The 25,376-nt window shown below is 48.0% G+C and overlaps 23 non-coding genes and 5 pseudogenes across 23 annotated transcripts; 24 read left to right on the plus strand and 4 right to left on the minus strand.

The window, feature by feature from the left end:
- Nucleotides 1-176: 176 nt before the first annotated feature.
- Nucleotides 177-340, plus strand: LOC135027279 (U1 spliceosomal RNA). The gene has a single exon (XR_010223767.1). It is a non-coding gene; the product is annotated as a U1 spliceosomal RNA (small nuclear RNA).
- Nucleotides 341-492: 152 nt separating this feature from the next.
- LOC135027467 (U1 spliceosomal RNA) lies at nt 493-634 on the plus strand (annotated as a pseudogene).
- Nucleotides 635-1,327: 693 nt separating this feature from the next.
- LOC135027288 (U1 spliceosomal RNA) lies at nt 1,328-1,491 on the plus strand. Its single transcript, XR_010223776.1, has one exon. It is a non-coding gene; the product is annotated as a U1 spliceosomal RNA (small nuclear RNA).
- A 152-nt stretch (nt 1,492-1,643) lies between these two features.
- Nucleotides 1,644-1,785, plus strand: LOC135027531 (U1 spliceosomal RNA; annotated as a pseudogene).
- Nucleotides 1,786-2,480: 695 nt separating this feature from the next.
- On the plus strand, nt 2,481-2,644 carry LOC135027357 (U1 spliceosomal RNA). Its single transcript, XR_010223841.1, has one exon. It is a non-coding gene; the product is annotated as a U1 spliceosomal RNA (small nuclear RNA).
- A 152-nt stretch (nt 2,645-2,796) lies between these two features.
- On the plus strand, nt 2,797-2,959 carry LOC135027552 (U1 spliceosomal RNA). Its single transcript, XR_010223980.1, has one exon. It is a non-coding gene; the product is annotated as a U1 spliceosomal RNA (small nuclear RNA).
- A 670-nt stretch (nt 2,960-3,629) lies between these two features.
- Nucleotides 3,630-3,793, plus strand: LOC135027597 (U1 spliceosomal RNA). The gene has a single exon (XR_010224014.1). It is a non-coding gene; the product is annotated as a U1 spliceosomal RNA (small nuclear RNA).
- Nucleotides 3,794-7,033: 3,240 nt separating this feature from the next.
- LOC135027388 (U1 spliceosomal RNA) lies at nt 7,034-7,197 on the plus strand. The gene has a single exon (XR_010223871.1). It is a non-coding gene; the product is annotated as a U1 spliceosomal RNA (small nuclear RNA).
- A 152-nt stretch (nt 7,198-7,349) lies between these two features.
- Nucleotides 7,350-7,485, plus strand: LOC135027527 (U1 spliceosomal RNA; annotated as a pseudogene).
- A 698-nt stretch (nt 7,486-8,183) lies between these two features.
- LOC135027324 (U1 spliceosomal RNA) lies at nt 8,184-8,347 on the plus strand. The gene has a single exon (XR_010223809.1). It is a non-coding gene; the product is annotated as a U1 spliceosomal RNA (small nuclear RNA).
- Nucleotides 8,348-8,499: 152 nt separating this feature from the next.
- LOC135027428 (U1 spliceosomal RNA) lies at nt 8,500-8,662 on the plus strand. The gene has a single exon (XR_010223908.1). It is a non-coding gene; the product is annotated as a U1 spliceosomal RNA (small nuclear RNA).
- Nucleotides 8,663-9,336: 674 nt separating this feature from the next.
- On the plus strand, nt 9,337-9,500 carry LOC135027494 (U1 spliceosomal RNA). Its single transcript, XR_010223947.1, has one exon. It is a non-coding gene; the product is annotated as a U1 spliceosomal RNA (small nuclear RNA).
- Nucleotides 9,501-9,652: 152 nt separating this feature from the next.
- On the plus strand, nt 9,653-9,815 carry LOC135027477 (U1 spliceosomal RNA). The gene has a single exon (XR_010223940.1). It is a non-coding gene; the product is annotated as a U1 spliceosomal RNA (small nuclear RNA).
- A 674-nt stretch (nt 9,816-10,489) lies between these two features.
- On the plus strand, nt 10,490-10,653 carry LOC135027361 (U1 spliceosomal RNA). Its single transcript, XR_010223845.1, has one exon. It is a non-coding gene; the product is annotated as a U1 spliceosomal RNA (small nuclear RNA).
- Nucleotides 10,654-10,805: 152 nt separating this feature from the next.
- LOC135027493 (U1 spliceosomal RNA) lies at nt 10,806-10,941 on the plus strand (annotated as a pseudogene).
- Nucleotides 10,942-11,639: 698 nt separating this feature from the next.
- LOC135027347 (U1 spliceosomal RNA) lies at nt 11,640-11,803 on the plus strand. The gene has a single exon (XR_010223831.1). It is a non-coding gene; the product is annotated as a U1 spliceosomal RNA (small nuclear RNA).
- Nucleotides 11,804-11,955: 152 nt separating this feature from the next.
- Nucleotides 11,956-12,118, plus strand: LOC135027397 (U1 spliceosomal RNA). Its single transcript, XR_010223879.1, has one exon. It is a non-coding gene; the product is annotated as a U1 spliceosomal RNA (small nuclear RNA).
- Nucleotides 12,119-12,792: 674 nt separating this feature from the next.
- LOC135027362 (U1 spliceosomal RNA) lies at nt 12,793-12,956 on the plus strand. The gene has a single exon (XR_010223846.1). It is a non-coding gene; the product is annotated as a U1 spliceosomal RNA (small nuclear RNA).
- Nucleotides 12,957-13,108: 152 nt separating this feature from the next.
- Nucleotides 13,109-13,271, plus strand: LOC135027446 (U1 spliceosomal RNA). Its single transcript, XR_010223918.1, has one exon. It is a non-coding gene; the product is annotated as a U1 spliceosomal RNA (small nuclear RNA).
- Nucleotides 13,272-13,945: 674 nt separating this feature from the next.
- LOC135027344 (U1 spliceosomal RNA) lies at nt 13,946-14,109 on the plus strand. The gene has a single exon (XR_010223828.1). It is a non-coding gene; the product is annotated as a U1 spliceosomal RNA (small nuclear RNA).
- Nucleotides 14,110-14,251: 142 nt separating this feature from the next.
- Nucleotides 14,252-14,414, plus strand: LOC135027398 (U1 spliceosomal RNA). The gene has a single exon (XR_010223880.1). It is a non-coding gene; the product is annotated as a U1 spliceosomal RNA (small nuclear RNA).
- Nucleotides 14,415-21,801: 7,387 nt separating this feature from the next.
- Nucleotides 21,802-21,917, minus strand: LOC135027610 (U5 spliceosomal RNA). Its single transcript, XR_010224026.1, has one exon. It is a non-coding gene; the product is annotated as a U5 spliceosomal RNA (small nuclear RNA).
- Nucleotides 21,918-22,191: 274 nt separating this feature from the next.
- Nucleotides 22,192-22,307, minus strand: LOC135027588 (U5 spliceosomal RNA). Its single transcript, XR_010224005.1, has one exon. It is a non-coding gene; the product is annotated as a U5 spliceosomal RNA (small nuclear RNA).
- Nucleotides 22,308-22,593: 286 nt separating this feature from the next.
- On the minus strand, nt 22,594-22,709 carry LOC135027598 (U5 spliceosomal RNA). Its single transcript, XR_010224015.1, has one exon. It is a non-coding gene; the product is annotated as a U5 spliceosomal RNA (small nuclear RNA).
- A 270-nt stretch (nt 22,710-22,979) lies between these two features.
- LOC135027581 (U5 spliceosomal RNA) lies at nt 22,980-23,095 on the minus strand. The gene has a single exon (XR_010223999.1). It is a non-coding gene; the product is annotated as a U5 spliceosomal RNA (small nuclear RNA).
- Nucleotides 23,096-23,239: 144 nt separating this feature from the next.
- On the plus strand, nt 23,240-23,402 carry LOC135027454 (U1 spliceosomal RNA). The gene has a single exon (XR_010223926.1). It is a non-coding gene; the product is annotated as a U1 spliceosomal RNA (small nuclear RNA).
- A 671-nt stretch (nt 23,403-24,073) lies between these two features.
- Nucleotides 24,074-24,237, plus strand: LOC135027337 (U1 spliceosomal RNA). The gene has a single exon (XR_010223822.1). It is a non-coding gene; the product is annotated as a U1 spliceosomal RNA (small nuclear RNA).
- A 152-nt stretch (nt 24,238-24,389) lies between these two features.
- On the plus strand, nt 24,390-24,541 carry LOC135027523 (U1 spliceosomal RNA; annotated as a pseudogene).
- Nucleotides 24,542-25,376: the final 835 nt, after the last annotated feature.

Consider the following 25,376-nt stretch of genomic DNA (forward strand, 5'->3'; position numbering starts at 1 on the left):
TTGGGGGTGCTTCAGTATTAGGCAGCCTTCTGCCCTCCCATGTTCATCTGAAAATATGTGTTCTCCCTGCAGTTGTTGTCCCCAGATGGGAGTTCCCTTGTGCTGCCTCAGTTGAATCTCCTTTACTTGACAGAGATGTGCCTGAGCAGCGGCCCTCCCCAGCCCTATCCCAAATCATACTTATTTTGCATAGGAGATACCATGGTCATGAAGATTGTTCTCCGAGGGTGAGGTTCATTCATTGCATTTTGGGTATGCTGACCCCTGTGATTTCCCCAAATGTGGGAAACTCGACTGCATTATTTGTGGTAGTGGGGGACTGTGTTTGTGCTTTCCTCTGGTCAGCTCTGGTAAAAGTCAGATTTCTTTGTCTCAGATTTTCCTCTAGCCTTGTTCTTCTTTCGAGAGTTCCCTTGTGCTGCCTCAGTTGGATCTCCTTCACTTGACAGGAGGGTACCCGAGCAGCAACCCACCCCAGCTCTAGCCCAACTCCTACTTACCTGCCAGGTGAGATACTATGATCATGAAGGTGCTTCTCCCAGGGCAAGGCTCACCCATTGCACTCTGGGTGTGCTGCTCCTGCGATTTCCCCAAATGTGGGACACTTGACTGCATAATTTGTGTTTCCCCTGGTCGGCTCTCGTATAATTTAGATCTCTTTGTCTCAGGTCTCTCTCCAGCCTAGTTTGCTGCCTGTTTCCACTTCTCTTTTCTTGAGCCGCTCCCTTCTATGCCCTTGCGCACTATCCTGACTTCTCCCGTCTGCTTACTTTGTGCCTTCCAACGCACAATGCGAACTACAGGTAGTGCTGCAGGGCCCACACCCTTTTACTTGCCTTACAGAGCAGCTCTGGAGCAGTTACAGTGCCCAGCTGCTGCAAGAAATCAGCTTGAATACTTCAGGGGCTGGGGCATAGCCAACATGAGCCCCACACCGAAGGAGAATGGAGGTGTTTAATGCGAACTAGGGGTCATCCAAGCGCCGCAAAAGGCCGCCATTCCCTGCATAACCCTTATTCTCTTTTCATATGCAGATGAGGGTTCCAGCCAACTTTGGCCCACTGCTTGGATGACATCACCGTATGCAAATCCGTCTTCTGCAGACCTTCTCCCAGGAATGCTTTTACTAGTTGTTGCTTTTGTTTTGTTGTTTGGGGGTGCTTCAGTATTAGGCAGCCTTCTGCCCTCCCATGTTCATCTGAAAATATGTGTTCTCCCTGCAGTTGTTGTCCCCAGATGAGAGTTCCCTTGTGCTGCCTCAGTTGAATCTCCTTTACTTGACAGAGATGTGCCTGAGCAGCGGCCCTCCCCAGCCCTATCCCAAATCATACTTATTTTGCATAGGAGATACCATGGTCATGAAGATTGTTCTCCCAGGGTTAGGTTCATTCATTGCATTCTGGGTATGCTGACCCCTGTGATTTCCCCAAATGTGGGGAACTCAACTGCATTATTTGTGGTAGTGGGGGACTGTGTTTGTGCTTTCCTCTGGTCAGCTCTGGTAAAAGTCAGATTTCTTTGTCTCAGATCTTCCTCTAGCCTTGTTCTTCTTTCGAGAGTTCCCTTGTGCTGCCTCAGTTGGATCTCCTTCACTTGACAGGGGGGTGCCCGAGCAGCGACCCTCCCCAGCTCTAGCCCAACTCCTACTTACCTGCCAGGTGAGATACTATGATCATGTAGGTGCTTCTCCCAGGGCAAGGCTCACCCAATGCACTCTGGGTGTGCTGCCCCTGCGATTTCCCCAAATGTGGGAAACTTGACTGCATAATTTGTGTTTCCCCTGGTCGGCTCTCATATAATTCAGATCTCTTTGTCTCAGGTCTCTCTCCAGCCTAGTTTGCTGTCTGTTTCCACGTCTTTTTTCTTAAGCCCCTCCCTTCTATACCCTTGTGGACTATCCTGACATCTCCTCCTGTCTGCTTACTTTGTGCCTTCCAATGCACAATGCAAACTACAGGTAGTGCTGCAGGGCCCACACCCTTTTACTTGCCTTACAGAGCAGCTCTGGAGCTGTTACAGTGCCCAGCTGCTGCAAGAAATCAGCTTGAATGCTTCAGGGGCTGGGGCATAGCCAACATGAGCCCCACACCGACGGAGGGTGGAGGTGTTTAATGCAAACTAAGGGTCATCCAAGCACCGCAAAAGGCCGCCATGCCCTGCATACCCCTTTTCTCTTTTCATATGCAGATGAGGGTTCCAGCCAACTTTGTCCCACTGCTTGGATGACATCACCGTATGCAAATCCGTCTTCTGCAGACCTTTTCCCAGGAATGCTTGTACTAGTTGTTGCATTTGGTTTGTTGTTTGGGGGTGCTTCAGTATTAGGCAGCCTTCTGCTCTCCCATTTTCATCTGAAAATATGTGTTCTCCCTGCAGTTGTTGTCCCCAGATGAGAGTTCCCTTGTGCTGCCTCAGATGAATCTCCTTTACTTGACAGAGATGTGCCTGAGCAGCAGCCCTCCCCAGCCCTATCCCAAATTATACTTATTTTGCATAGGAGATAACATTATCATGAAGATTGTTCTCCCAGGGTGAGGTTCATTCATTGCATTCTGGGTATGCTGACCCTTGTGATTTCCCCAAATGTGGGAAACTCGACTGCATTATTTGTTGTAGTGGGGGACTGTGTTTGTGCTTTCCTCTGGTCAGCTCTGGTAAAAGTCAGATTTCTATGTCTCAGATCTTTATCTAGCCTTGTTCTTTTTTCAAGAGTTTCCTTGTGCTGCCTCAGTTGGATCTCCTTCACTTGACAGGGGGGTACCCGAGCAGCAACCCTCCCCAGCTCTAGCCCAACTCCTACTTACCTGCCAGGTGAGATACTATGATCAGGAAGGTGCTTCTCCCAGGGCAAGGCTCACCCAATGCACTCTGGGTGTGCTGCTCCTACGATTTCCCCAAATGTGGGACACTTGATTACATAATTTGTGTTTCCTCTGGTCGGCTCTCGTATAATTCAGATCTCTTTGTCTCAGGTCTCTCTCCAGCCTAGTTTGCTGTCTGTTTCCACTTCTCTTTTCTTGAGCCGCTCCCTTCTATGCCCTTGTGCACTATCCTGACTTCCCCGTCTGCTTACTTTGTGCCTTCCAACGCACAATGCAAACTACAGGTAGTGCTGCAGGGCCCACACCCTTTTACTTGCTTTACAGAGCAGCTCTGGAGCTGTTACAGTGCCCAGCTGCTGCAAGAAATCAGCTTGAATGCTTCAGGGGCTGGGGCATAGCCAACATGAGCCCCACACCGAAGGAGGGTGGAGGTGTTTAATGCGAACTAGGGGTCATCCAAGCGCCGCAAAAGGCAGCCATGCCCTGCACACCCCTTTTTTATTTTCATATGCAGACGAGGGTTGAAGCCAACTTTGACCCACTGCATGGATGACATCACCATATGCAAATCCGTCTGCTGCAGGCCTTCCCCCAGGAATGCTTGCACTAGTAGTTGCATTTGGTTTGTTGTTTGGGGGTGCTTCAGTATTAGGCAGCTTTCTGCCCTCCCATGTTCATCTGAAAATATGTGTTCTCCCTGCAGTTGTTGTCCCCAGATGAGAGTTCCCTTGTGCTGCCTCAGTTGAATCTCCTTTACTTGACAGAGATGTGCCTGAGCAGCGGCCCTCCCCAGCCCTATCCCAAATCATGCTTATTTTGCATAGGAGATACCATGGTCATGAAGATTGTTCTCCCAGGGTGAGGTTCATTCATTGCACTCTGGGTATGCTGACCCCTGTGATTTCCCCAAATGTGGGAAACTCGACTGCATTATTTGTGGTAGTGGGGGACTGTGTTTGTGCTTTCCTCTGGTCAGCTCTGGTAAAAGTCAGATTTCTTTGTCTCAGATCTTCCTCTAGCCTTGTTCTTCTTTCGAGAGTTCCCTTGTGCTGCCTCAGTTGGATCTCCTTCACTTGACAGGGGGTGCCCGAGCAGCAATCCTCCACAGCTCTAGCCCAACTCCTACTTACCTGCCAGGTGAGATACTATGATCTTCACTGTTAGGGCAATCAGGATGTGGAATTCCCTGCCAGGGAAGGTGGTAATGGCGGACTCTGTAATTGGATTTAAAAAAGGAATGAATACATTTCTGAATGAAAAAGCTATCCAAGGTTATAATACTTAAAATATCAACATGGTTAATCCGGGGGTAACATGAGTTATAGTAGCTAACTAGTCATAAAACATTATTCAGCAAGTATGTAGAATCATCACAACTTAAAACAGGTTGAACACGATGGGCAATTTGCCTCTATTCAACCTCAAAAACTATGTTACCATATGTTACTATATTACTATGTTACTGTAGTATACAGAACACCACAATGTAATGAGCAGTGATAGTGAGCACTGATGAGGATACTAGAACTGACACTGAGCAGCAAGATGCAGCACTGGACTATTAGTAATGTACTGTATTATGCTGAGCACCACAATGCAGCACAAGACAATGAGCAGTGATACTGAGCACTGATGAGGATACTACTGAGAACTGACACTGAGCAGGAGAGACACACTACTAGTATTACTGAGCAGCAATAAGTAACCACTGATACTGAGCACTGATATTGAGATTTCCACTGAGAGAACATAGCCACGTCCTCTCCGCTCTCTCTTCAATGCACGAGTAAAAATGGCGGCAACGCGCAGCTCTTTATATGGAATCCGAATCTCGCGAGAATCCGACAGCGGGATGATGACATTTTCCCTTGTTCAGGTTTTCCGAGTCAGGCGGGAACAACCGAGCCTGCCTCGGACCAGTGTAAACCACGTGGAGTTCGTCGGGAATTCGGTTCTCGGAGAACCGAACCCGCTCCTCTATATATACTATATTACTATGTTACTGTAGTATACAGAACACCACAATGCAATGAGCAGTGATAGTGAGCACTGATGAGGATACTAGAACTGACACTGAGCAGCAAGATGCAGCACTGGACTATTAGTAATGTACTGTAGTATGCTGAGCACCACAATGCAGCACAAGACAATGAGCAGTGATACTGAGCACTGATGAGGATACTACTGAGAACTGACACTGAGCAGGAGAGACACACTACTAGTATTACTGAGCAGCAATAAGTAACCACTGATACTGAGCACTGATATTGAGATTTCCACTGAGAGAACATAGCCACGTCCTCTCCGCTCTCTCTTCAATGCACGAGTAAAAATGGCAGCAACGCGCAGCTCTTTATATGGAATCCGAATCTCACGAGAATCTGACAGCGGGATGATGACATTTTCCCTTGTTCAGGTTTTCCGAGTCAGGCAGGAACAACCGAGCCTGCCTCGGACCAATGTAAACCACGTGGAGTTCGTGGGGAATTCGGTTCTCGGAGAACCGAACCCGCTCCTCTCTACCTTATACCCATCAATTGTTTTTATTTTCAATCTAAGCCCCTGCAGTTTTCTGTAAGCATCTGCTTCGCTATGATGATCAACAAGTCACAAGGGCAAACACTCAGGGCTTGAGGCGTAGATCTTAGGACCAGCTGCTACAAGCATGGCAGAGGTGTCACTATCACTGGTGACACCCAGAGAGGTGGCGAGGGAGATTGTAATGCAGTGCGCGCAGATAAACAGCGCAATGGTAAAAAGGAGGCATGGTTTCATAGGTAGGGGCGTGGCCTGGTGGCCTGAATCTACATTTTGTTGCTCCGGGTGTCCCGGGGGTTGGGGGCTGCACCCGGGGACTAGTGTGTGAGCGGTGCTGGCTCCTGCACAGTGACAGGGCATGGCCACCCAGCATGACGCCTCCCTTCTTGACCATGCTGTAATTGCAGTCGCACTGCAGTTCAGCGTGATCATAAAAAATGGTGTAGGCTCCTGCTGGTGCAGACTGTAGAGAAAAGCTGCTGTGACCACGCCCCCTGTGTCTCCTCCGTTGCAGACCCCATTTTGAAGCCTTGCCCCCGGACTAAGAGAAAAGAATGCCCTTGCGCACTATCCTGACTTCTCCTCCCGTCTGCTTAATTTGTGCCTTCCAACGCACAATGCGAACAACAGGTGGTGCTGCAGGGCCCACACCCTTTTACTTGCCTTACAGAACAGCTCTGGAGCTGTTACAGTGCCCAGCTGCTGCAAGAAATCAGCTTGAATGCATCAGGGGATGGGGCATGGCCAACATGAGCCCCACACCAAAGGAGGGTGGGGGTGTTTAATGCGAACTAGGGGTCATCCAAGCACTGCAAAAGGCCGCCATGCCCTGCATGCCCCTTTTCTCTTTTCATATGCAGATGAGGGTTCCAGTCAACTTTGGCCCACTGCTTGGATTTACATCACCGTATGCAAATCCGTCTGCTGCAGACCTTCCCCCAGGAGTGCTTGTACTAGTTGTTGCATATGGGCCCTCATTCCGAGTCGTTCGCTCTGTAAATTTCATCGCATCGCAGTGAAATTCTGCTTAGCACGCATGCGCAATATTCGCACTGCGACTGCGCCAAGTAATTTTACAATGAAGAAAGTATTTTTACTCACGGCTTTTTCTTCGCTCCGGCGATCGTAATGTGATTGACAGGAAATGGGTGTTACTGGGCGGAAACAGGCCGTTTTACGGGCGTGTGGGAAAAAACGCTACAGTTTCCGGAAAAAACGCAGGAGTGGCCGGAGAAACGGGGGAGTGTCTGGGCGAACTCTGGGAGTGTTTGTGACGTCAAACCAGGAACGACAAGCACTGAACTGATCGCAGATGCCGAGTAAGACTGAAGCTACTCTGAAACTGCTAAGTAGTTTGTAATCGCAATATTGCGAATACATCGGTCGCAATTTTAAGAAGCTAAGATTCACTCCCAGCAGGCGGCGGCTTAGCGTGTGTAACTCTGCTAAAATCGCCTTGCGAGCGATCAACTCGGAATGAGGGCTATGGTTTGATATTTGATGGTGCTTCAGTATTAGGCAGCCTTCCGCCCTCCCATGTTCATCTGAAAAGATGTGGTCTCCCTGCAGTTGTTGTCCCCAGATGAGAGTTCCCTTGTGCTGCCTCAGTTGAATCTCCTTTACTTGACAGAGATGTGCCTGAGCAGCGGCCCTCACCAGCCCTATCCCAAATCATACTTATTTTGCATAGGAGATACCATGGTCATGAAGATTGTTCTCCCAGGGTGAGGTTCATTCATTGCATTCTGGGTATGCTGACCCCTGTGATTTTCCCAAATGTGGGAAACTCGACTGCATTATTTGTGGTAGTGGGGGACTGTGTTTGTGCTTTCCTCTGGTCAGCTCTGGTAAAAGTCAGATTTCTTTGTCTCAGATCTTCCTCTAGCCTTGTTCTTCTTTTGAGAGTTCCCTGGTGCTGCTTCAGTTGGATCTCCTTCACTTCACAGGGGGGAACCCGAGCAGCGACCCTCCCCAGCTCTAGCCCAACTCCTATTTACCTGCCAGGTGAGATACTATGATCATGAAGGTGCTTCTCCCAGGGCAAGGCTCAACCATTGCACTCTGGGTGTGCTGCTCCTGCGATTTCCCCAAATGTGGGAAACTTGACTGCATAATTTGTGTTTCCCCTCGTCGGCTCTCGTATAATTCAGATCTCTTTGTCTCAGGTCTCTCTCCAGCCTAGTTTGCTGTCTGTTTCCACTTCTCTTTTCTTGAGCCGCTCCCTTCTATGCCCTTGCGCACTATCCTGACTTCTCCCGTCTGCTTACTTCGTGCCTTCCAACGCACAATGCGAACTACAGGTAGTGCTGCAGGGCCCACACCCTTTTACTTGTCTTACAGAGTAGCTCTGGAGCAGTTACAGTGCCCAGCTGCTGCAAGAAATCAGCTTGAATGCTTCAGGGGCTGGGGCATAGCCAACATGAGCCCCACACCGAAGGAGGGAGGAGGTGTGTAATGCAAACTAGGGGTCATCCAAGCGCTGCAAAAGGCCGCCATGCCCTGCACGCCCCTTTTCTCTTTTCATATGCAGACGAGGGTTGAAGCCAACTTTGACCCACTGCTTGGATGACATCACCATATGCAAATCCATCTGCTGCAGGCCTTCCCCCAGGAATGCTTGCACTAGTTGTTGCATTTGGTTTGTTGTTTGGGGGTGCTTCAGTATTAGGCAGCCTTCTGCCCTCACATGTTCATCTGAAAATATGTGTTCTCCCTGCAGTTGTTGTCCCCAGATGAGAGTTCCCTTGCGCTGCCTCAGTTGAATCTCCTTTACTTGACAGAGATGTGCCTGAGCAGCGGCCCTCCCCAGCCCTATCCCAAATCATACTTATTTTGCATAGGCGATACCATGGTCATGAAGATTGTTCTCCCAGGGTGAGGTTCATTCATTGCATTCTGGGTATGCTGACCCCTGTGATTTCCCCAAATGTGGGAAACTCGACTGCATTATTTGTGGTAGTGGGGGACTGTGTTTGTGCTTTCCTCTGGCCAGCTCTGGAAAAAGTCAGATTTCTTTGTCTCAGATCTTCCTCTAGCCTTGTTCTTCTTTCGAGAGTTCCCTTGTGCTGCCTCAGTTGGATCTCTTTCACTTGACAGGGGGGTGCCCGAACAGCGACCCTCCCCAGCTCTAGCCCAACTCCTACTTACCTGCCAGGTGAGATACTATGATCATGAAGGTGCTTCTCCCAGGGCAAGGCTCACCCATTGCACTCTGGGTGTGCTGCCCCTGCGATTTCCCCAAATGTGGGAAACTTGACTGCATAATTTGTGTTTCCCTTGGTCGGCTCTCGTATAATTCAGATCTCTTTGTCTCAGGTCTCTCTCCAGCCTAGTTTGCTGTCTGTTTCCACTTCTCTTTTCTTGAGCCGCTCCCTTCTATGCCCTTGCGCACTATCCTGACTTCTCCTCCTGTCTGCTTACTTTGTGCCTTCCAACGCACAATGCGATCTACAGGTAGTGCTGCAGGGCCCAGACCCTTTTACTTGCCTTACAGAGCAGCTCTGGAGCTGTTACAGTGCCCAGCTGCTGCAAGAAATCAGCTTGAATGCTTCAGGGGATGGGGCATGGCCAACATGAGCCCCACACCAAAGGAGGGTGGAGGTGTTTAATGCGAACTAGGGGTCATCCAAGCACCGCAAAAGGCCGCCATGCCCTGCACGCCCCTTTTCTCTTTTCATATGCAGATGAGGGTTGAAGCCAACTTTGACCCACTGCTTGGATGACATCACCGTATGCAAATCCGTCTTCTGCAGAACTTCCCCCAGGAATGCTTGCACTAGTTGTTGCATTTGGTTTGTTGTTTGGGGGTGCTTCAGTATTAGGCAGCCTTCTGCCCTCCCATGTTCATCTGAAAATATGTGTTCTCCCTGCAGTTGTTGTCCCCAGATGAGAGTTCCCTTGTGCTGCCTCAGTTAAATCTCCTTTACTTGACAGAGATGTGCATGAGCAGCGGACCTCCCCAGCCCTATTCCAAATCATACTTATTTTGCATAGGAGATACCATGGTCATGAAGATTTTTCTCCCAGGGTGAGGTTCATTCATTGCATTTTGGGTATGCTGACCCCTGTGATTTCCCCAAATGTGGGAAACTCAACTGCATTATTTGTGGTAGTGGGGGACTGTGTTTGTGCTTTCCTCTGGTCAGCTCTGGTAAAAGTCAGATTTCTTTGTCTCAGATTTTCCTCTAGCCTTGTTCTTCTTTCGAGAGTTCCCTTGTGCTGCCTTAGTTGGATCTCCTTCACTTTACAGGGGGGTACCCGAGCAGCGACCCACCCCAGCTCTAGCCCAACTCCTACTTACCTGCCAGGTGAGATACTATGATCATGAAGGTGCTTCTCCCAGGGCAAGGCTAACCCATTGCACTCTGGGTGTGCTGCTCCTGCGATTTCCCCAAATGTGGGAAACTTGACTGTATAATTTGTGTTTCCCCTGGTCGGCTCTCGTATAATTCAGATCTCTTTGTCTCAGGTCTCTCTCCAGCCTAGTTTGCTGTCTGTTTCCACTTCTCTTTTCTTGAGCCGCTCCCTTCTATGCCCTTGCGCACTATCCTGTCTTCTCCTCCTGTCTGCTTACTTTGTGCCTTCCAATGCACAATGCGAACTACAGGTAGTGCTGCAGGGCCCACACCCTTTTACTTGCCTTACAGAGCAGCTCTGGAGCTGTTACAGTGCCCAGCTGCTGCAAGAAATCAGCTTGAATGCTTCAGGGGCTGGGGCATAGCCAACATGAGCCCCACACCAAAGGAGGGTGGAGGTGTTTAATGCAAACTAGGGGTCAGCCAAGCGCCGCAAAAGGCCACCATGCCCTGCACGCCCCTTTTCTCTTTTCATATGCAGACGAGGGTTGAAGCCAACTTTGACCCACTGTTTGGATGACATCACCGTATGCAAATCCGTCTTCTGCAGAACTTCCCCCAGGAATGCTTGCACTAGTTGTTGCATTTGGTTTGTTGTTTGGGGGTGCTTCAGTATTAGGCAGTCTTCTGCCCTCCCATGTTCATCTGAAAATATATGTTCTCCCTGCAGTTGTTGTCCCAAGATGAGAGTTCCCTTGTGCTGCCTCAGTTGAATCTCCTTTACTTGACAGAGATGTGCATGAGCAGCGGCCCTCCCCAGCCCTATTCCAAATCATACTTATTTTGCATAGGAGATACCATGGTCATGAAGATTTTTCTCCCAGGGTGAGGTTCATTCATTGCATTTTGGGTATGCTGACCCCTGTGATTTCCCCAAATGTGGGAAACTTGACTGCATTATTTGTGGTAGTGGGAGACTGTGTTTGTGCTTTCCTCTGGTCAGCTCTGGTAAAAGTCAGATTTCTTTGTCTCAGATCTTCCTCTAGCCTTGTTCTTCTTTCGAGAGTTCCCTGGTGCTGCCTCAGTTGGATCTCCTTCACTTCACAGGGGGGAACCCGAGCAGCGACCCTCCCCAGCTCTAGCCCAACTCCTACTTACCTGCCAGGTGAGATACTATGATCATGAAGGTGCTTCTCCCAGGGCAAGGCTCAACCATTGCACTCTGGGTGTGCTGCTCCTGCGATTTCCCCAAATGTGGGAAACTTGACTGCATAATTTGTGTTTCCCCTCGTCGGCTCTCGTATAATTCAGATCTCTTTGTCTCAGGTCTCTCTCCAGCCTAGTTTGCTGTCTGTTTCCACTTCTCTTTTCTTGAGCCGCTCCCTTCTATGCCCTTGCGCACTATCCTGACTTCTCCCGTCTGCTTACTTCGTGCCTTCCAACGCACAATGCGAACTACAGGTAGTGCTGCAGGGCCCACACCCTTTTACTTGCCTTACAGAGTAGCTCTGGAGCAGTTACAGTGCCCAGCTGCTGCAAGAAATCAGCTTGAATGCTTCAGGGGCTGGGGAATAGCCAACATGAGCCCCACACCGAAGGAGGGTGGAGGTGTGTAATGCGAACTAGGGGTCATCCAAGCGCTGCAAAAGGCCGCCATGCCCTGCACGCCCCTTTTCTCTTTTCATATGCAGACGAGGGTTGAAGCCAACTTTGACCCACTGCTTGGATGACATCACCATATGCAAATCCATCTGCTGCAGGCCTTCCCCCAGGAATGCTTGCACTAGTTGTTGCATTTGGTTTGTTGTTTGGGGGTGCTTCAGTATTAGGCAGCCTTCTGCCCTCACATGTTCATCTGAAAATATGTGTTTTCCCTGCAGTTGTTGTCCCCAGATGAGAGTTCCCTTGTGCTGCCTCAGTTGAATCTCCTTTACTTGACAGAGATGTGCCTGAGCAGCGGCCCTCCCCAGCCCTATCCCAAATCATACTTATTTTGCATAGGCGATACCATGGTCATGAAGATTGTTCTCCCAAGGTGAGGTTCATTCATTGCATTCTGGGTATGCTGACCCCTGTGATTTCCCCAAATGTGGGAAACTCGACTGCATTATTTGTGGTAGTGGGGGACTGTGTTTGTGCTTTCCTCTGGTCAGCTCTGGAAAAAGTCAGATTTCTTTGTCTCAGATCTTCCTCTAGCCTTGTTTTTCTTTCGAGAGTTCCCTTGTGCTGCCTCAGTTGGATCTCTTTCACTTGACAGGGGGGTGCCCGAACAGCGACCCTCCCCAGCTCTAGCCCAACTCCTACTTACCTGCCAGGTGAGATACTATGATCATGAAGGTGCTTCTCCCAGGGCAAGGCTCACCCATTGCACTCTGGGTGTGCTGCCCCTGCGATTTCCCCAAATGTGGGAAACTTGACTGCATAATTTGTGTTTCCCCTGGTCGGCTCTCGTATAATTCAGATCTCTTTGTCTCAGGTCTCTCTCCAGCCTAGTTTGCTGTCTGTTTCCACTTCTCTTTTCTTGAGCCGCTCCCTTCTATGCCCTTGCGCACTATCCTGACTTCTCCTCCTGTCTGCTTACTTTGTGCCTTCCAACGCACAATGCGATCTACAGGTAGTGCTGCAGGGCCCAGACCCTTTTACTTGCCTTACAGAGCAGCTCTGGAGCTGTTACAGTGCCCAGCTGCTGCAAGAAATCAGCTTGAATGCTTCAGGGGCTGGGGCATAGCCAACATGAGCCCCACACCAAAGGAGGGAGGAGGTGTTTAATGCAAACTAGGGGTCAGCCAAGCGCCGCAAAAGGCCACCATGCCCTGCACGCCCCTTTTCTCTTTTCATATGCAGACGAGGGTTGAAGCCAACTTTGACCCACTGCTTGGATGACATCACCATATGCAAATCCATCTGCGGCAGGCCTTCCCCCAGGAATGCTTGCACTAGTTGTTGCATTTGGTTTGTTGTTTGGGGGTGCTTCAGTATTAGGCAGCCTTCTGCCCTCCCATGTTCATCTGAAAATATATGTTCTCCCTGCAGTTGTTGTCCCAAGATGAGAGTTCCCTTGTGCTGCCTCAGTTGAATCTCCTTTACTTGACAGAGATGTGCATGAGCAGCGGCCCTCCCCAGCCCTATTCCAAATCATACTTATTTTGCATAGGAGATACCATGGTCATGAAGATTTTTCTCCCAGGGTGAGGTTCATTCATTGCATTTTGGGTATGCTGACCCCTGTGATTTCCCCAAATGTGGGAAACTTGACTGCATTATTTGTGGTAGTGGGAGACTGTGTTTGTGCTTTCCTCTGGTCAGCTCTGGTAAAAGTCAGATTTCTTTGTCTCAGATTTTCCTTTAGCCTTGTTCTTCTTTCGAGAGTTCCCTTGTGCTGCCTCAGTTGGATCTCCTTCACTTTACAGGGGGGTACCCGAGCAGCGACCCTCCCCAGCTCTAGCCCAACTCCTACTTACCTGCCAGGTGAGATACTATGATCATGAAGGTGCTTCTCCCAGGGCAAGGCTCACCCATTGTACTCTGGGTGTGCTGCTCCTGCGATTTCCCCAAATGTGGGAAACTTGACTGCATAATTTGTGTTTCCCCTGGTCGGCTCTCGTATAATTCAGATCTCTTTGTCTCAGGTCTCTCTCCAGCCTAGTTTGCTGTCTGTTTCCACTTCTCTTTTCTTCAGCCGCTCCCTTCTATACCCTTGTGCACTATCCTGACTTCTCCTCCCGTCTGCTTACTTTGTGCCTTCCAATGCACAATGCAAACTACAGGTAGTGCTGCAGGGCCCACACCCTTTTACTTGCCTTACAGAGCAGCTCTGGAGCTGTTGCAGTGCCAAGCTGCTGCAAGAAATCAGCTTGAATGCTTCAGGGGCTGGGGCATAGCCAACATGAGCCCCACACCGAAGGAGGGTGGAGGTGTTTAATGCAAACTAGGGGTCAGACAAGCGCAGCAAAAGGCCACCATGCCCTGCACGCCCCTTTTCTGTTTTCATATGCAGACGAGGGTTGAAGCCAACTTTGACCCACTGCTTGGATGACATCACCATATGCAAATCCATCTGCGGCAGGCCTTCCCCCAGGAATGCTTGCACTAGTTGTTGCATTTGGTTTGTTGTTTGGGGGTGCTTCAGTATTAGGCAGCCTTCTGCCCTCCCATGTTCATCTGAAAATATGTGTTCTCCCTGCAGTTGTTGTCCCTAGATGAGAGTTCCCTTGTGCTGCCTCAGTTGAATCTCCTTAACTTGACAGAGATGTGCCTGAGCAGCGGCCCTCCCCAGCTCTATCCCAAATCATACTTATTTTGCATAGGAGATACCATGGTCATGAAGATTATTCTCCCAGGGTGAGGTTCATTCATTGCATTCTGGGTATGCTGACCCCTGTGATTTCCCCAAATGTGGGAAACTCGACTGCTTTATTTGTGGTAGTGGGGGACTGTGTTTGTGTTTTCCTCTGGTCAGCTCTGGTAAAAGTCAGATTTCTTTGTTTCAGAGCCTTGTTCTTCTTTTGAGAGTTCCCTTGTGCTGCCTCAGTTGGATCTCCTTCACTTGACAGGGGGGTGCCCGAGCAGAGACCCTCCCCAGCTCTAGCCCAACTCCTACTTACCTGCCAGGTGAGATACTATGATCATGAAGGTGCTTCTCCCAGGGCAAGGCTCACCCATTGCACTCTGGGTGTGCTGCCCCTGCGATTTCCCCAAATGTGGGAAACTTGACTGCATAATTTGTGTTTCCCCTGGTCGGCTCTCGTATAATTCAGATCTCTTTGTCTCAGGTCTCTCTCCAGCCTAGTTTGCTGTCTGTTTCCACTTCTCTTTTCTTCAGCCCCTCCCTTCTATACCCTTGTGCACTATCCTGACTTCTCCTCCCGTCTGCTTACTTTGTGCCTTCCAATGCACAATGCAAACTACAGGTAGTGCTGCAGGGCCCACACCCTTTTACTTGCCTTACAGAGCAGCTCTGGAGCTGTTACAGTGCCCAGCTGCTGCAAGAAATCTGCTTGAATGCTTCAGGGGATGGGGCATGGCCAACATGAGCCCCACACCAAAGGAGGGTGGAGGTGTTTAATGCGAACTAGGGGTCATCCAAGCACCGCAAAAGGCCGCCATGCCCTGCACGCCCCTTTTCTCTTTTCATATGCAGATGAGGGTTGAAGCCAACTTTGACCCACTGCTTGGATGACATCACCGTATGCAAATCCGTCTTCTGCAGAACTTCCCCCAGGAATGCTTGCACTAGTTGTTGCATTTGGTTTGTTGTTTGGGGGTGCTTCAGTATTAGGCAGCCTTCTGCCCTCCCATGTTCATCTGAAAATATGTGTTCTCCCTGCAGTTGTTGTCCCCAGATGAGAGTTCCCTTGTGCTGCCTCAGTTGAATCTCCTTTACTTGACAGAGATGTGCATGAGCAGCGGCCCTCCCCAGCCCTATTCCAAATCATACTTATTTTGCATAGGAGATACCATGGTCATGAAGATTGTTCTCCCAGGGTGAGGTTCATTCATCTGGGGACAACAACTGCAGGGAGAACACATATTTTCAGATGAACATGGGAGGGCAGAAGGCTGCCTAATACTGAAGCACCCCCAAACAACAAACCAAATGCAACAACTAGTGCAAGCATTCCTGGGGGAAGGCCTGCCGCAGATGGATTTGCATATGGTGATGTCATCCAAGCAGTGGGTCAAAGTTGGTTCAAACACCTTTGCAAAGTTCTATAAGTTTGATACCCTGGCTGAGGAGGACCTCCTGTTTGCTCAATCGGTGCTGCAGAGTCATCCGCACTCTCCTGCCCGTTTGGGAGCTTTGGTATAATCCCCATGGTCCTTACGGAGTCCCCAGCATCCTCTAGGACGTAAGAGAAAATAAGATTTTAAACCTACCGGTAAATCTTTTTCTCGTAGTCCGTAGAGGATGCTGGGTGCCCGTCCCAAGTGCGGTCTACTTCTGCAAGACTTGTATATAGTTATTGCTTACATAAGGGTTATATGTTAGTTTTCATCGGTCTTGGGCTGATGCTATGTTGTTTTCATACTGTTAACTGGGTAGTATGTCACAAGTTATACGGTGTGATTGGTGTGGCTGGTATGAATCTTGACCTTGGATTAACAAAAATCCTTTCCTCGTACTGTCCGTCTCCTCTGGGCACAGTTTCTCTAACTGAGGTATGGAGGAGGGGCATAGAGGGAGGAGCCAGTGCACACCCAGATCTAAAGTCTTTCTTAAAGTGCCCATGTCTGCTGCGGAGCCCGTCTATCCCCCATGGTCCTTACGGAGTCCCCATCATCCTCTACGGACTACGAGAAAAAAAAATTACCGGTAGGTTTAAAATGTTATTTTTTTCTCTGCAACCCACTGCTAAATTGTGCTTCCTAGCTGTTTTTTATAAAATCACTTAATTAAATCTAACTCTGATTACGTCAGAGAAGGCCAGGTACCCTACACCATAAGAGGGGGTTTGAAATTTTGACTTGTCTACTTAAAGATCACCAAAATCTGATGACAAGGTCAATTACATCCCTGGGTGGGATTGAACCATCAACCTTTTGGTTAATAGCCCATGTAAGTGCAAGAAATCCTGAAGCACTCACTCATCATGGGAAAGTACCAATGTGTATCTTACAAAAATTCTCCAGATTATTGACTTTTTAAAGTTTTTCTAGGAAACGTTCTAGATGAATGATTATTAGCCTTTGTCAGTATTGACTTTTGCAAGGTGTCTCTGTGGCGCAATCGGTTAGCATGTTTGGCTATTAACCAAAAGGTTGGTGGTTCAATCCCACCCAGGGATGTAATTGACCTTGTAATCAGATTTTGGTGATCTTTAAGTAGACAAGTCAAAATTTCAAAAAAAACCCTTACGGTGTAGGGTACCTGGCCTTCTCTGATGTAATCAGAGTTAGATTTGATTAAGTGATTTTATAAAAAAACAGCTAGGAAGCACAATTTAGCAGTGGGTTGCAGAGAAAAAAAAATATGCTGGCAGAAAAGTCCAATTGAGTGATTAAACAGCTCTTCATTTTCTGATTTTATGTTTATGCTAACAAATTTGCTCTCTGAAAAGTGTCCACAAAGCCAAGTCTCTGATTAACACCTTTGTAGGAATGGTTTTTCACCTATTACTGAAATAAACTTGCTTCATTGGAAAGGCATCAAAGATGCATCCTCATTTCAATGTCTACTGAAATAATACAGGTTGACACCAGGAAACGTCACTGCATCCTTGCTGCTTCCTCATGGGGAAGTCTGTTTAATGTGAAAACAAGGTGATATCTAATCAGCACACAGGTAAGGAATTAAGAAAATCTTTCTTTATGGGTGAAGATGTTTCTCACAAATTGTTGTCCCAATGCATCATTGAAATTCAAGATGGAAGATGATTTTCATATATCACTTGTACATTTTGCATTGCTCTTCTGGTGACAATGTAGTTTGTTTTTGTCAATTACCATTTCAGTAATAGGGTAAAGAAAATTAAGTGGATTTTTTAAAGAAAACAATGCTGTCAATATACTATTAAAACAAATTAAAATGATAAAAGTTATTGTACTTTAAGTAAAAATAAAAGAGCCAAAATATCAATCCCAGTTTTTGATTACTTTAATTATAAAAAAAAAAATGCACATAGCAGAGGATAGTTTCGATCAATCAACCTCTGGGTTATGGGCCCAGCATGCTTCCATTGCACTACTCTGCTGCTCATGGAAGTGTAAGAGATCCTGAAGACTAAATTGATTAAAGGCCTAAAAGTACTGGACTATAAGGAAAGACTTACTAGGCTGAATATTTATACACTAGAAAAGAGGTGCCTAAGAGGAGATATTATTAATATCTTCAAATATGTAAAGATACATAACAAAGAGTTATCAGAGGAATTATTTATTAAAAGAACACGTGGTCACTCGCTGCGACTGGAGGAAAGTTCAGAACGCAATGGAGGAAAGGTTTCTTCACTGTTAGGGCAATCAGGATGTGGAATTCCCTGCCAGGGAAGGTGGTAATGGCGGACTCTGTAATTGGATTTAAAAAAGGAATGGATACATTTCTGAATGAAAAAGCTATCCAAGGTTATAATACTTAAAATATCAACATGGTTAATCCGGGGGTAACATGAGTTATAGTAGCTAACTAGTCATAAAACATTATTCAGCAAGTATGTAGAATCATCACAACTTAAAACAGGTTGAACACGATGGGCAATTTGCCTCTATTCAACCTCAAAAACTATGTTACTATATTACTATGTTATTGTAGTATACAGAACACCACAATGCAATGAGCAGTGATAGTGAGCACTGATGAGGATACTAGAACTGACACTGAGCAGCAAGATGCAGCACTGGACTATTAGTAATGTACTGTAGTATGCTGAGCACCACAATGCAGCACAAGACAATGAGCAGTGATACTGAGCACTGATGAGGATACTACTGAGAACTGACACTGAGCAGGAGAGACACACTACTAGTATTACTGAGCAGCAATAAGTAACCACTGATACTGAGCACTGATATTGAGATTTCCACTGAGAGAACATAGCCACGTCCTCTCCGCTCTCTCTTCAATGCACGAGTAAAAATGGCAGCAACGCGCAGCTCTTTATATGGAATCCGAATCTCGCGAGAATCCGACAGCGGGATGATGACATTTTCCCTTGTTCAGGTTTTCCGAGTCAGGCGGGAACAACCGAGCCTGCCTCGGACCAGTGTAAACCACGTGGAGTTCGTGGGGAACTCGGTTCTCGGAGAACCGAACCCGCTCCTCTCTACCTTATACCCATCAATTTTTTTATTTTCAATCTAAGCCCCTGCAGTTTTCTGTAAGCATCTGCTTCGCTATGATGATCAACAAGTCACAAGGGCAAACACTCAGGGTTTGAGGCGTAGATCTTAGGACCAGCTGCTACAAGCATGGCAGAGGTGTCACTATCACTGGTGACACCCAGAGAGGTGGCGAGGGAGATTGTAATGCAGTGCGCGCAGATAAGCAGCGCAATGGTAAAAAGGAGGCATGGTTTCATAGGTAGGGGCGTGGCCTGGTGGCCTGAATCTACATTTTGTTGCTCCGGGTGTCCCGGGGGTTGGGGGCTGCACCCGGGGACTAGTGTGTGAGCGGTGCTGGCTCCTGCACAGTGACAGGGCATGGCCACCCAGCATGACGCCTCCCTTCTTGACCATGCTGTAATTGCAGTCGCACTGCAGTTCAGCGTGATCATAAAAAATGGTGTAGGCTCCTGCTGGTGCAGACTGTATGTGCGCGCAGGAAGCCGCCACCATTTTTGTGATCACAGCGGCTGAATGTGATGTCATACAGCCGCTGTGACCACGCCCCCTGTGTCTCCTCCGTTGCAGACCCCATTTTGAAGCCTTGCCCCCGCACCGCTCCATCCCTGACTTGGAAATGGAGTGTTGCTGACCCACCTCTCCCCCCCTTCCCCGCCCCGATTGACAGGCAGAGGCGATCACATTCTCTGCGGGGTGCCGCAGAAAATGCAGGCACATGCGTATGCTCTTAGCAATTTTTGCAGTTGGATCGCTTATTGTGATTGCAATCCAACCTGAATCAGGCCCTATTACCTATCACAATGCGCTGCGGGCAGTACAAAATTGGGTTAATATAGGAGAAAAAACCCCAGACCTGTGCTCCTTAACTGTACCTGGTGGCTAGTGGAGCGGCTGCCCAGTAATCAGTGTCCACCGCAGTGCGCACACGGCCCACCCCCTACGGCCTCGCTCCCCTTCATCAGCGGCCTCGTGATCCGGAAGGGTGGTGTGTGTGTGACTGACCTTAGGATGAAACCGGAGCCTCCGCTGCAGTGACCCAGCAACCAGGGCACGGGAGTATACAGCGCCGCTGGGAGTGATGAAGCTGCAGTAAAGATGTCTATTAGACCTAGCCTGCTGCAGCCCTTGTAGATTCTCATAAAACAAGTTCTTCTTTTCTTGTCAAAATTAATAGCTAAGAATAGGCTGCCTGAGGCAGGCCCCTGTTAAGTGGCCTGCTACTGAAGGCACCAACTACAAACTGAGCTCCCTGTTCATGGAAGCGGGGTTATAGAGGAGAATGCACTGAGCTTCTTGGGAACAGTCAAAAGCTTTGAGCCGGTTGGTGCCTCAGATCAAGATCCTACTCTACACCCCAATGTGAATCCTTGTGGAGTCCAGTGTACCCCACAGAAGAAATTAATGTGTCACACCCATTGGCAGCAACCTTAGAATAGCTGCTGACGGGCACAATTGAGAAAGGAAGGGGGGGGACATTTGAATCCAGCACATAGATGCAATTCAAATATGTAATTTGTACCTTCCTATTTTAAAATATAATGGATGAACCTCACCCTGTGAGAACAATCTTCATGATCAAGAGATCTAATATGTAAAATAAGTATGAGTTGGGATAGGGCTGGGGTGGGTGGCAGCTCGGGCAGCCCCTCCCCCGTCAAGTTAAGGAGATTCAACTGAGGAAGCACAAGGGAACTCTCGTCTGGGGACAACAACTGCAGGGAGACCACATCTTTTCAGATGAACATGGGAGGGCGGAAGGCTGCCTAATACTGAAGCACCATCAAATATCAAACCATATCCAACAACTAGTACAAGCATTCCTGGGGGAAGGTCTGCAGCAGACGGATTTGCATACGGTGATGTCATCCAAGCAGTGGGCCAAAGTTGGCTGGAACCCTCATCTGCATATAAAAAGAGAAAAGGGGCATGCAGGGCATGGCGGCCTTTTGCAGTGCTTGGATGACCCCTAGTTCGCATTAAACACCCCCACCCTCCTTTGGTGTGGGGCTCATGTTGGCCATGCCCCATCCCCTGAAGCATTCATGCTGATTTCTTGCAGCAGCTGGGCACTGTAACAGCTCCAGAGCTGCTCTGTAAGGCAAGTAAAAGGGTGTGGGCCCTGCAGCACCACCTGTAGTTCGCATTGTGCGTTGGAAGGCACAAAGTAAGCAGACGGGAGGAGAAGTCAGGATAGTACACAAGGGCATCCTTTTCTCTTAGTCCGTAGAGGATGCTGGGGTCACATTAAGAACCATGGGGTATAGACGGGATCCGCAAGAGACATGGGCACTTTAAGACTTTCAAAAGGTGTGAACTGGCTCCTCCCTCTATGCCCCTCCTCCAGACTCCAGTTATAGGAACTGTGCCCAGGGAGACGGACATTTCGAGGAAAGGATTTATTGTTAAACTAAGGTGAGCATCTTACCAGCTCACACCTTAAGCATGCCGCAGAACGTGGCATTCAACAGAACACAAGCCAACGGCATGAACAATTGCAGCAAAAAGCTGACCAGAACCGTAACACAACATGTGTATAACCACAAGTAATAACTGCAGACACAGTATGGACTGGGACGGGTGCCCAGCATCCTCTACGTACTAAGAGAAAAGGATTTACCGGTAGGTATTAAAATCCTATTTTCTCATACGACCTAGAGGATGCTGGGGTCACATTAAGAACCATGGGGTTATACCAAAGCTCTTGAACGGGTGGGAGAGTGCGTACGACTCTGCAGCACCGAATGACCCAACTTGAGGTTATCATCAGCCAAGGTATCAAACTTGTAAAACTTAGCAAAAGTGTTTACTAAATAGCTGCTCGGCAAAGTTGCAATGCCGAGACTCCCCGACCAGCTGCCCAGGATGAACCCACCTTTCTAGTAGAATGGGTCTTCACCTAATTCAGTAACGGCAATCCTGCCGTGGAATGAGCATGCTGAATCTTACCACAGATCCAGCGCATAATGGTCTGCATGGAAGCAGGACACCCAATCATGTTGGGAGCATACAGGACAAACAGAGCCTCTGTTTTCCTAATCTGAACCGTTCTGGTGACATAAATTTTCAAAGTTCTGACCACAGCCAGAGACTTTGACTCAACGAAGGTGTCAGTGGCCAAAGGCACCATGTGGAAAGATGAACCACCTTCGGCAGAAATTGTTGACGTGTCCTCAATTCTGCTCTATCTTCTTGTGATACTGCATGGTTTGTACTGTTTTCCATGTGCTCCCAGATCTTTCAAGCAAGTAGCATGGTCAAGAAAGTTCTGTTTGAAAAGAAACAAACATTTACTGTCATTGTTATGCAAATAAACTTACATTAAAGCTAACAAGAAAGCACACTCGTTCTGTCTTTAAACTGATAAAAGAAACCCCAATAATATGGGGCATGCAAAAATTGAGATAAAACTCAGTTTTGCTCCTCTCCACGGAAATCTTTAATAAAAGGCGAAATATTTGTTAGTTCTGAAGAGAAACCAGAGCATGACCAAGATTCCACCTGTCGCCTGAGTGCCATGCCAGCAGTTCTCATTCAGCTCAAAGTGAGCACCCAATTTGAATGAAAGAAAGCAGATTTCTCACCAGGCTTCCCCTTGCTATAAACATGGTTTGTACTCTTTTCCATGTGCTCCCAGATCTTTCAAGCAATTAGTATAGTCAAGAAAGTTCTGTTTGAAAAGAAACAAACATTTACTGTCATTTCTACGCAAATGAGCTTACATTAAAGCACACTCGTTCTATCTTTAAACTGATAAAAGAAACCCCAATAAGACGGGGCATGCAAAAATTGAGATAAAACTCAGTTTTGCTCCTCTCCACGGAAATCTTTAGTAAAAGGCGAAAGATTTGTTCGTTCTGAAGAGAAACCAGAGCATGACCAAGATTCCACCTGTCGCCTGAGTGCCATGCCAGCAGTCCTCATTCAGCTCAAAGTGAGCACCCAATTTGAAAGAAAGAAAGCAGATTTCTCACCAGGCTTCCCCTTGCTATAAGCATGGTTTGTACTCTTTTCCATGTGCTCCTAGATCTTTCAAGCAATTAGTATGGTCAAGAAAGTTCTGCTTGAAAAGAAACAGACATTTATTGTCATTGTTATGCAAATAAACTTACATTAAAGCTAACAAGAAAGCACACTCGTTCTGTCTTTAATCCGATAACAGAAACCCCAATAATATGGGGCATGCAAAAATTGAGATAAAACTCAGTTTTGCTCCTCTCCACGGAAATCTTTAATAAAAGGCGAAAGATTTGTTCGTTCTGAAGAGAAACCAGAGCATGACCAAGATTCCACCTGTCGCCTGAGTGCCGTGCCAGCAGTCCTCATTCAGATCAAAGTGAGCGCCCAATTTGAAAGAAAGCAGATTTCTCACCTGTCTTCTCCTTGCTATAAGCATGGTTTGTACTGTATTCCATGTGCTCCCAGATCTTTCAAGCAAGTAGCATGGTCAAGAAAGTTCTGTTTGAAAAGAAACAAACATTTACTGTCATTTCTATGCAAATGAGCTTACATTAAAGCACACTCATTCTATCTTTAAACCGATAAAAGAAACCCCAAAAAGATGGGGCATGCAAAAATTGAGATAAAACTCGGTTTTGCTCCTCTCCACGGAAATCTTTAGTAAAAGGCGAAAGATTTGTTCGTTCTGAAGAGAAACCAGAGCATGACCAAGATTTTTATCTGAAAATATGTGTTCTCCCTGCAGTTGTTGTCCCCAGATGAGAGTTCCCTTGTGCTGCCTCAGTTGAATCTCCTTTACTTGACAGGGGGATGCTCGAGCAGCGACCCTCCCCATCTCTAGCCCAACTCCTACTTACCTGCCAGGTGAGATACTATGATCATGAAGGTGCTTCTCCCAGGGCAAGGCTCACCCATTGCACTCTGGGTGTGCTGCTTCTGCGATTTCCCCAAATGTGGGAAACTTGACTGCATAATTTGTGTTTCCCCTGGTCGGCTCTCGTATAATTCAGATCTCTTTGTCTCAGGTCTCTCTCCAGCCTAGTTTGCTGTCTGTTTCTACTTCTCTTTTCTTGAGCCGCTCCCTTCTATGCCCTTGCGCACTATCCTGACTTCTCCCGTCTGCTTACTTCGTGCCTTCCAACGCACAATGCAAACTACAGGTAGTGCTGCAGGACCCACACCCTTTTACTTGCCTTACAGAGCGTCTCTGGAGCAGTTACAGTGCCCAGCTGCTGCAAGAAATCAGCTTGAATGCTTCAGGGGCTGGGGAATAGCCAACATGAGCCCCACACCGAAGGAGGGTGGAGGTGAGTAATGCGAACTAGGGGTCATCCAAGCGCCGCAAAAGGCCGCCATGCCCTGCACGCCCCTTGTCTCTTTTCATATGCAGATGAGGGTTGAAGCCAACTTTGACCCACTGTTTGGATGACATCACCATATGCAAATCCATCTGCTGCAGGCCTTCCCCCAGGAATGCTTGCACTAGTTGTTGCATTTGGTTTGTTGTTTGGGGGTGCTTCAGTATTAGGCAGCCTTCTGCCCTCCCATGTTCATCTGAAAATATGTGTTCTCCCTGCAGTTGTTGTCCCCAGATGAGAGTTCCCTTGTGCTGCCTCAGTTGAATCTCCTTTACTTGACAGAGATGTGCCTGAGCAGCGGCCCTCCCCAGCCCTATCCCAAATCATACTTATTTTGCATAGGCGATACCATGGTCATGAAGATTGTTCTCCCAGGGTGAGGTTCATTCATTGCATTCTGGGTATGCTGACCCCTGTGATTTCTCCAAATGTGGGAAACTCGACTGCATTATTTGTGGTAGTGGGGGACTGTGTTTGTGCTTTCCTCTGGTCAGCTCTGGTAAAAATCAGATTTCTTTATCTCAGATCTTCCTCTAGCCTTGTTCTTCTTTCGAGAGTTCCCTTGTGCTGCCTCAGTTGGATCTCTTTCACTTGACAGGGGGGTGCCCGAGCAGCGACCCTCCCCAGCTCTAGCCCAACTCCTACTTACCTGCCAGGTGAGATACTATGATCATGAAGGTGCTTCTCCCAGGGCAAGGCTCACCCATTGCACTCTGGTTGTGCTGCCCCTGTGATTTCCCCAAATGTGGGAAACTTGACTGCATAATTTGTGTTTCCCTTGGTCGGCTCTCGTATAATTTAGATCTCTTTGTCTCAGGTCTCTCTCCAGCCTAGTTTGCTGCCTGTTTCCACTTCTCTTTTCTTGAGCCGCTACCTTCTATGCCCTTGCGCACTATCCTGACTTCTCCCGTCTGCTTACTTTGTGCCTTCCAACGCACAATGCGAACAACAGGTGGTGCTGCAGGGCCCACACCCTTTTACTTGCCTTACAGAACAGCTCTGGAGCTGTTACAGTGCCCAGCTGCTGCAAGAAATCAGCTTGAATGCATCAGGGGATGGGGCATGGCCAACATGAGCCCCACACCAAAGGAGGGTGGGGGTGTTTAATGCGAACTAGGGGTCATCCAAGCACTGCAAAAGGCCGCCATGCCCTGCATGCCCCTTTTCTCTTTTCATATGCAGATGAGGGTTCCAGTCAACTTTGGCCCACTGCTTGGATAACATCACCGTATGCAAATCCGTCTGCTGCAGACCTTCCCCCAGGAGTGCTTGTACTAGTTGTTGCATATGGGCCCTCATTCCGAGTCGTTCGCTCTGTAAATTTCATCGCATCGCAGTGAAATTCTGCTTAGTACGCATGCGCAATATTCGCACTGCGACTGCGCCAAGTAATTTTACAATGAAGAAAGTATTTTTACTCACGGCTTTTTCTTCGCTCCGGCGATCGTAATGTGATTGACAGGAAATGGGTGTTACTGGGCGGAAACAGGCCGTTTTATGGGCATGTGGGAAAAAACGCTACAGTTTCCGGAAAAAACGCAGGAGTGGCCGGAGAAACGGGGGAGTGTCTGGGCGAACTCTGGGAGTGTTTGTGACGTCAAACCAGGAACGACAAGCACTGAACTGAT

Source organism: Pseudophryne corroboree, unplaced genomic scaffold (genome assembly GCF_028390025.1).
Source record: "Pseudophryne corroboree isolate aPseCor3 unplaced genomic scaffold, aPseCor3.hap2 scaffold_464, whole genome shotgun sequence".
NCBI lineage: Eukaryota > Metazoa > Chordata > Amphibia > Anura > Myobatrachidae > Pseudophryne > Pseudophryne corroboree.